Source organism: Humulus lupulus, chromosome 3 (genome assembly GCF_963169125.1).
Source record: "Humulus lupulus chromosome 3, drHumLupu1.1, whole genome shotgun sequence".
Classification (NCBI taxonomy): Eukaryota; Viridiplantae; Streptophyta; class Magnoliopsida; order Rosales; family Cannabaceae; genus Humulus; species Humulus lupulus.
Window position 1 is genome coordinate 11,656,274 of NC_084795.1, and position 9,346 is coordinate 11,665,619.

Consider the following 9,346-nt stretch of genomic DNA (forward strand, 5'->3'; position numbering starts at 1 on the left):
GGTTATTTATCCCTCTTTGCCGGCCGAATTGGTTATAATAAAGGGATTTGCACGATTTGTCACAAGGAGACCATTAGTTTTGCAGCTGTACAAAAGTATTGAGAGTTCAATCATTTGCCAAAGAAAAGATTCACTGATTTTTGGTATGTTAATCTTTCCATTATTTTTTATTTTGTTTGGCTTTGTTGTGACATATGACTCTAATTTAATAACTTCATTTTGTTAACCAAAGAGAATCTTTGTTGTGTTAGTTTAACCATAGTAAAGCATATCGTTGGTTTTCCTCGTTTAAAAACTTTGCTCTTTTAAGTCTTTTAACAAACAAAGAGAAGAATAAGACAAAAGAATACTCGGGATTTATGCAACTGCAACTAAATAAAGATTTTCATTGTCGAAGTTCAAACTTTCATCAAGAAAAGTAGAGATAAGATTTTGTTGACAATGACTTGTAGTGAGTGAGATAGTTGGCAATCGCGGTATTTGTGTTGATGTGTTTAAAATACTATAAGTTGTTCTATTAAGTTTTGTTTTGATAATGAATAAATCATGTTGTTGGTGTTTTTTTTTGCAATGTGCACATATAAAGAGATTGTATGTTGAAGCAAAAATAGACAACATTTGTAGTTGAGATATTCATTAGAGAATTTATGTCACCTAATTTTTTGTATACACTTTTTATTTTGTATTAGGTTGAAATATGATTTTGTAAGCCTTGACTAACTACATTGTAAAACTATTATAGAAATTTATTTGTATTATCTTGTTTGTTGGGTTTCAACGGGCAATATATTTTTTGAAATTTTGTACAAGTAAAAGGCATATTTTAAATTGTATAAGATAGTAGTGAAAGCTTGTCTATACAAGTATAAAATTGTGTTATGCATAGTGCATAAAATGTATTATTGTAATGTATACTATAATGCTATTTTTTAAGTGGCAAAATGTGTTATATAAATTGTTATAAATAGCATAAAGAACACGTATCCATTTATTAAAATAACACAACAATAGTGTTATTGTACACTATACAATAAGACTTCTCTATAAGTATGAAAAATTGTTATGTAAAATACTATAACCTACGATAAGATAACTTTCCTCACCACATCAAAAAGTGTTATGGTATACATTAAATATTATTTTTTTGGTCTCATTAAAAGCATTTTTTGGTATACATTTAATATAGTCCCAATGAGTGAGGTATCCTACCTCAAAGTGGAAAAAATAGCGAAAAAGGGAAAAAGAGACCTCCAATAGGTGAACATCGCTTGCTTACGTATGCTATCGATGGTTATGTCATGCCTTGCTAGCCAGTCCATTCCTAATATCATGTCGAAATCTTAAATCTCCTGTTCTATCAGGTCTCCTTCTAGTTCTACGTCCTTAATTTTGATCGGTACGCCTCGTACTATCCGTGATGATAGGACTACTTCACCCGAAGGCAACTATGTCACAAACCTAGTTCTACAAGGTTTGTCTAATTTCTCTATCATTCCTAACGACATATACGAGTATATTGCTCCCAAATCAAGCGATACTAGAACATATACTATCAAGGATAGGAATCTGACCTGTAATTGCTTTGTTACAAGCGTCAGCTTCTCCTTGGGTTAAGGCAAATACCCTGGCAGGAACCATCGTATTGTCCATTTTCTCCTCTTGCTTGAGCTGGGGACACTGCCTCCTTCGGTGACCTTCTTTACCACAGTTGAAGCATCCCTTGATGTTTGCATGACATTCCCCAAGATGTTTCTTTTGGCACTTAGAGAATTGCAGGTATTCTACATAACCCGACTTATTGCCTTCATTGATTATTCATGCTCTTTTATAACCATTGGCGTGCTTATCATCAGGATGCCTTCTCTTTTGACAATTACTATTACTCTATGCTGACAACTGTTGTTGTGGTTGTTTTGACCATTCTGAGGTTGACCCTGCTGTTTAGGCTCAGGCTTACTAGCCTTCTCCTTACTAACATTCGCCTGAAGCCTTTGTACTTCTATTGTCGTTTCAAGAACATTGGCCTAGGTAGTATCTCCCGGGTTTGCTAGCTTAACCCCTAATTCATTCTTTGGTCTAAGTCCTCTAATGAACTTGGTCACCCTCATAAAGTCAGTTGGAACCAACTCTGGTGCAAACTTGGGTAATCTGTCGAACTGCCAATCATATTCTACTACCGTTAAGTTGCCCTGCTTCAAACTAGCGAACTCCTTGACCCTTGTAGCGATGACTGCCGAGTTGTAATACTTCTTGTGGAACATCTCCACAAATCTTGTCCATGTCATGGTGGCGACATCGTTAGTCTGCTGAACTAAGTCCCACCATATTCTAGCATCCTTCTTAAGCAGAGACAAAACACAGGATATGCGGTCCGCGCTGCCGAGATTCATATGCACTAGGATCGGCTCTACATTTCTGATCCATTCTTCTGCCTCAAAGGGGTCTATTGTCCCTTCAAAATTTGGAGCGTGTTGCTTACGAAACCGCTCATAGATTGGCTCCATGTGCTGAGCTGATATGGCGCATAGTTCGCCATTGTCCATCCCCCATAAGGACCTACTTGATGGGGTACTTGAGCCATTTGCTGAGGCTGTGGTTGCGGCTGAGGTGGAGGCTAAGTCTGAGTTAGCTGTCGTTGTTGCTGTAGTAGTTCCTCCACTTGTTGTCGTAGTCCTGCAATTTCTGTAGTGTTGTCAACCGGCGGCGGTGGCGCTCTTTCTTTAGCAGAAGCATTGGTTGCACGCCTTCCCTTTTCTGAACTGGAGGGGCTTCACAAGTTTCAGGAGCAACGCTTGAGGCATTGGCGTTGTTGCGAGCAAATCTTCTAAGCGACATCTTCAGAAAAGTTCTAATAGTCGAGGAAACATATTAGAACTTACCCTAATAGGCTCTAAGTCAAAAACTTAATCTAAGCAAACATAACTCGGACCTATTAGTTATGGTTTCTTATGAAAAAATTATGTAAGCCTTCTTTATGATTAGGGTCTGTTTCTAAACTTAGAAAAATAAGCTATCTTTATAGTTTACTAAGTCTGTTTCTAATCATCCTATATGACTTAATTCTTGGGCTCGAAACTCATCGTTGTTCCAAAGTTAACCATATTGAGGGAGGGCTGGGATCAGTAAAATCATTCCCACTACTATGGCCCCCTAAACTCTCAATATAGAATCCGGTCCATTGATTTGTATCCACCCTCACCGAACTTGGTCATTATTTATTAAATTTATTATTTATTATGATTGTAAAAAAAAATCAAACTCATACATGTCATTCAAAAATAAAAATAATATTTATTTGGAAAAAAAAAGTTTTCACTGTGTATAATCATAAATGCAAAGATAATAAATAACGAAAAATAAACAAATTTACAAATATTCTTAACTGAAAACATAAGGGCTACAATGTTAACTAAACACATAATCATAACAACTATAACATAAACAACTTACATTGGCGGTTAGATTCGAAGCTTGAGCGTGTGTATCAATGAGAACTTCATACAAATGGACCGTTGCTCTGATACAAACTGTAATGACCCAACCATTAGAACTACTAAACATAGCTATTACTTTGAAGAGCATATACATAAGAAATAATAATAACTTTATTAAAACTTTAACATAATATTGTGAAAATTACAAAGTAAAAATATAATTTTGGTATGGGTACCCATTATTCAAAACATAATTTTAAACTAAATAAAATTTTGTACAAAACTAAATGCGGAAATTACATAGAAACATAATTTAAACAAAACTAAAAATAACGTCATCCTCAATCGACACACAGTCCACTTAGTCCATTCATCCTCAACACACATGCCAAGCTTCCAACAATCCTTCCGCTCCATATCTAGTTCCCTGCATTACACTAAAAAAATAAAGGAATGAGCCTAATGCCCAGCAAAGAAAATCTACTAACAACATACAACATAAATCATAAACATGAGACTATATCATAAACATATACTACAAAACATATGACTATAAAAATGTATATCATATAGAACTATAATATTAATAGCCATTAACTCATTAACATGGCATGTGATAAAACCATCTAGGTCCTCTGTCTACTAATTAAGGTAGATTAGACCACATGGTAGTATATGATAACCCATCTATGTCCTCTCTATCTACTAATCGAGGTAGGGTAAATCATAACTCTAAACCATGAAATGATAAAAATTCTTGGGGCTTGCTATCTAAGCAAGTCATATGCCCAAGCGACTACAACATAAATTCTTGGGGCTTGCTATCTAAGCAAGTCATATGCCCAAGGACTACAAATCATATACATATTATAGCGTAAAACATATCATAACATAAACATATAAACACATAAAATCTATCCTATTTTCCTTACTAACACTGGGATATTTAAGAACAAATGCAGGACTTGGAACACTCCTAAACCAACCATAAGAATAGTGAGTATCTCTAAAGGAAAGAGATGAAAAGAATAGAACTAAATCACCAAAAGGAAACTTACCGAAAAGACACCTTAAGTTCAAAGAACTTAAAAACCTAACCACAAAATCATAACAAAAGTTAGAACCTGAATGAAAACTAAATAAACTAAGGAATCAAACAGAATTGAACTTAAGAATAAGAGTACCTTAGTTGACCTTATGGATTGGTCTAACTCCAATACCGAAATACTCTAATTCTTACTTCCCAAGTGTTTGATAAAGCTTAAGAATGTTAAGCTTTTTCCTTTCCCACCCAAGTGTATCACTCTTATGTTCTCACTAACACATTGGAGTATGATCACAGCTGAAGAGTAAGTGAAAGAGCTGGGTTCTAAGTTTTATTTATAGAGTTCTAGGAATAAAGATCTTCTTTTTTTGGCTTTGAATAAAAATAATGAATTTAATTGAAAATATTTGAATATTCTTCAGTCAAAGGCTTAGGACTTGGTCAAATTGTTCAGAGAGAGGTTTAATGAGTCAAAGCTTGATTTTTAAAATTAAAAACAAAAATAATAAAAACAATTAGAATCCTAACTTCTAACTCCCTATATCTCGTAACTCTAAACTCACCTACAATAAAATCAACATAACTAGAGCTGTAGGACTCTGATTTAGAACACCTTTATACAATTAGAAAGCTAATTCAATTATCTACAATTTTCTAGAAATACTATTTTTCGAAATTCATAACATAAATATACACTCATATATATATATATATATATATGTTTTCATATATATCCTAATCCTATTAGAATTATGATTTGTTTAAATTTTATATTTAAATTAATTTTTATCATAATAACAAGTGAGAATACTAGTTTTGTTTATATTCGGTCGATTGTTGGATTGCCAACTTTATTTGACATGTGGGATTTTCGGCAGGGAGTTTCTAATATAGTTGTGTATGAATGCTCGTCGTGTGGTGATGAGTTGGATGGCTTTGGTGGTTTATTACTATGATTGCAACAATCGTCGGAATAAAATGGTTGTTGAAGAAGCTGAACCATTATTATTAGTTGATCCAAAACCATTCCAATTTACTTTTAATGCAAAAAAGTTGATTGAAATGTTTGGAGAAACACTGAAATAAATATATATATCTATATATTAACTCTTTTTGTTTCTTTATATATTTGTAAAAGAGTATCTAATAATATTATTAGATGCAATCTTTATTCTTTTGATAAGTAATAATAGAAAATTGAAAAAATTCTAGAAAAGCAAGTTGAGATCACACACTACTACAAAAAAGGCTTTTCTCTGCGGGTTTTTTACTCAATACACTGCGGTTTTCGAGAGTATTGAAAAGCGCAGTGTATTCGACCGCAGAGAAAAGTATTACGCAAACCGCGGAGAAAAGCTACACTTTTCTCTGCGGTTGTAGTAAGCCAACCGCGGAGAAAAGAGAGTTTTCTCTACGGTTGTAATAAGCAAACCGCGGAGAAAAGAGACCTTTCTCTGCGGTTTGTTTATTACAACCGCAGAGAAAGCTCTCTTTTCTCCGCGGTTGGCTTACTACAACCGCAGAGAAAAGAGCTTCTCATTAAAAAAAATTCAATTTCGGTTGATAACCCAGCATTTTTAATAAAAAAAATTAATATCCAATTTTAATTATACATAATTATTTTCAATAGTATAACTAATTTGTTAAATTGTTATATATACATTTCATATCTAATACAAAATAATTGGCTAGTAATGAATCAAAGACTTTAATCATTCTAACCAATATAAGTTAGCACTTTAATCTTACATACATACAAAAATTTAGATTTTATAAACAAATGGCATTAATCTAGCTAACCAATCACTTTGTAGTGGTAGTAGATCCTCTTTGACATTGAATTGCTTTTTGTCAAACCACTGCAAAATTGAAAAGTTAATATAGATTAGATAATTAAATACTATATCTAGTTTTTCTTAAGCAAAAAAGAGTTTAAAATATAACATACTTTCTTCTTGATAACTTCTGCCGGATTCGGTGCATTTACAAGATCATAAATGTATCTTAGTACATAATAACCACATTCATGACTTTCAGGTTGTTTTGGACAAGAACCTCTCACCAATTTTGTAGATGTGCCGATGTATTCATTTTCCAAACATTGTGCGTATGCTCTACAAAAATTAAAATTAATTAAATACATATTATGCTCTCAACTTTTAAAAATTAATAATGCATACATTACAATTGAAGAACTTACTTTCCCATAACCTCCGTAATTATTGGTGGAGATTTATGATTTTTTAAAGGATCCAAAATTATGGTCATCCCCCGCATCATCACGAGCACCAACATCCAATGTCGACTAAAATAATAATAAAATATGATTATTATAAAATTAAAATTCAACCATAGTAGTGATAATGTTTAAGTAGTTTGTTCTTACTCAACAATCCAAGGAATGAAATATATTTGGCCTCGTTGTAAAGAACGCCCTAAGCTAATACTTATAAAACATTTGCATAACATAGTTGTAAAGAATACCACTCATTATCAAAGTTTCAGTGGGGACTTGCTTAAAACCATGCAAGTTGGCGTCATTAGTTTTAAAATAAAACATAGATTTTTATGCAAAGTTCAAAGAAACCAAAAAAATTAAATAACTGAGTCCCACTGATAATTTAGGAAAGTCTCTTAAAAAAAACAAAACACAATTTAATTGGCATTCTACGTTGATCGTTTTTCCGTCCATAGGATTACCCCACGCCATACACCCTATGATGATAGAACTCCTCACGTCACCACGCGTGCCATAAAGAAATCCTATTTGCTACCTGGAAGGAAAGTAAGGGGGGTGGGCTAAAAGCCCAGTAAGGAAGTACAAACAAATAAGCAAGTAAGAATACAACAAATACAAACACTAACGTTCATCTAAAACATCAAGGTATATCATAACATAATCGTAACATATCATCATTTCATAACATAATCGTAACATATCATCATATCATAACATAATTGTAACATATCATCGTATCATAACATAATCGTAACATATCATCATATCATAACATAATCGTAACATATCATCATATCACAATCATACAGCATACATGATGAGCATGGATCGCTAGTTGTCCATGTCACCCTATGAGGTAAACAGGAGATCACTGGTCCTTGAATAACCTCGGCGCGTCCGCCCTAGGAGTTACGTCTCAATGTCCTTAGTAACTCGTTCGATGTATCTGACATCGTAATCTGTTTGATGTATCCAACATCGTAATCTGTTTGATGTATCTGACATCGTAACTGGTTTGATGTATCTAACATCCATACACATATCATATTCAACATATCATCACGTTATGGCATTCATAATTCATAACAATTCATTCATACAACAATCTTACCATTCACAACATAAAATCATAGAATCTATCTAACTTCCTTACCTCAGGTCCAAGCTAAGAATTTTCACAATCTTTCAACGAGCCTATATCATAATCAAAATAACATTTCTTAGGTTCATAAAATTACTATTTTGCCCTTCCATACAACTCATGTGTGCATGGGCCATGCACACGTAATAACAGTTACACAAAACATGCAATTATTCTTAACTACTCATAAAGCCATAAAAGAATAATGCTCGTTTTACCCATTTTACATGCATGATCGTTTTATAAAAATCACATAGTTGAATAATAAACATAATTTTGGACGTAAAAATGGATTTGCATGTAACATGCATACGTGGGAACATTGCGTAATAGAGACGTTTTCAAAAACGGTAATTCTACATTTCTTACTTTTATTATTTTAAAATCAATAGACATTTTACATGCTTTATTTTTCTTAAAATTTCTAAGTTGATTAAATTTCTCAAAACATTATTTTATTTTAGCTCAAAAATAAAATATGTGACAAATTTCATTCATTAATCTCAAATTACAAAGAATTAACCAAAAAGCTTGGATTTAATTAAAATGCCTATTTTTAATATGTTTCTTTAGAAAAATAAATTTTATCATTATGTTACATAAATGAGGTGAGAAAATATATTTTTAAGTGTGGAAAATATATTTTTATTTAAATTATTTAAGACTTAGTTTTTATGTAACAAAAATCCATATGTGACAATTAAATAATAATTTTTAACCTTTTTAAAACAAACTTTCAGCCACCATTTATTTTCTTCAAAAATCACAAATAAATAGAATCTAAATATTTTTCTCAATTAAAATAAAGGAAAATCATAACTTATCAAAATATGCATTCATACCATTAAAAATATCATTTTTCAATATTACCTTAACTTAGGAAAAATAATTTGTTCCAAAAACTCTTCACATTCATTTTAGTGAAACTTACTTCATATTTTCTTATAAAAATTCCAGCAACTATTTTTATCATTAAAAATCACCATATTCAATTTAAAAGCTCATATTTTCTCAAAAATCAATAAAATTTCTGTAGGTAATTATTTGAGTAAAATATCATTTTAATGAGACTTAAAATCCCCTTTTTAATTTCATAAAATTAACATAACATCAATGGCATTACTTATACATGCAAATCATCTTTTTATCAAACTTTTACCCAATTATTTACAAAAATCAGCAAGCTTAATTCCTCAAGAGATTCATCTTTTATCCCAAAAATTTCACATAAAATCATACATGTCTAAAATATCATCATACTCTTATTATATACACAATTCTAAGAATATTACTAACATATTCACATGAAATCTTATAAAACCAATTTTTCTATTCCATTGAATCTACACATGAAATCCAACAACAATAACCATGGTAATAACATACATAAATTCATAACACCATATCTCATGAACATGCCTTATAACAATCCTAACATATTCTTATCATATTTCTAAAATCATCATTTGCCATTTTACATAAATCAA

General features: G+C 31.8%; 1 long non-coding RNA gene across 1 annotated transcript; it reads right to left on the reverse strand.

Annotated features, from left to right (window-relative positions):
* Positions 1 to 6,481: 6,481 nt before the first annotated feature.
* Positions 6,482 to 6,900, reverse strand: LOC133820928 (uncharacterized). The gene is made up of 3 exons (XR_009887225.1): positions 6,866 to 6,900; positions 6,680 to 6,784; positions 6,482 to 6,593 (listed from the first exon to the last, which is right to left on the reverse strand). It is a non-coding gene; the product is annotated as an uncharacterized LOC133820928 (long non-coding RNA).
* Positions 6,901 to 9,346: the final 2,446 nt, after the last annotated feature.